This window comes from Penaeus monodon, chromosome 20 (assembly GCF_015228065.2).
Source record: "Penaeus monodon isolate SGIC_2016 chromosome 20, NSTDA_Pmon_1, whole genome shotgun sequence".
Lineage (NCBI taxonomy): Eukaryota > Metazoa > Arthropoda > Malacostraca > Decapoda > Penaeidae > Penaeus > Penaeus monodon.
In genome coordinates, this window is record NC_051405.1 from 30,753,521 (window position 1) to 30,754,258 (window position 738).

Below are 738 nucleotides of genomic sequence, written 5' to 3' on the forward strand. Positions count from 1 at the left end.
TGCTATATTATTATCTTTATACCAAGCTGTTCAACACAATCATAAATTAAACTCAGGTCTTCGAGAACCTACAGTTTAGACATTTGTTAAAAATTGAATTATAAAGGTTATTTAACGTAGGAGTGCGCTAATTACATTACTTTTGTCACATTATTCTTAAGACAACATTTCTCAACCTTGATGTCACCAGGCCCTCGCAGTGTCAAGTATTAATTATTTTGTAAATCTAACCTGTTGTGTTGATAAGACAGAGAGCTATTCATTACACGAGTTAAGATTTACCCTTAATATAACAGAGGTTGTTTCTTAGGGTTGCGAACAAGGATAGAGAAGCATGACTGGGTTACAAACAAGAATAGGGCAAGACTGGGTCGCGAACAATAGTGGAGGAGCATAACTGGGTCACGAACGTGGGCAGGAGCAAGACTGGGTCGTAAGACTAGGTCGCGAACAAGGAGAATAGTATGACTAGGTCGCGAACAAGGGCAGAGGAGCAAGGCTGGCTCGCAAACAAAGACAGAAGAGCGATACTAGGTCGCGAACAAGGACAGAGGAGCAAGACTGGGTCTCAAACAAGGACAATAGTATGACTAGGTAACGAACAAGGACGGAGGAGCAAGACTGGCTAACGAACAAGGACGGAGGAGCAAGACTGGCTAACGAACAAGGACGGAGGAGCAAGACTGGCTAACGAACAAGGACGGAGGAGCAAGACTGGCTAACGAACAAGGATAAATT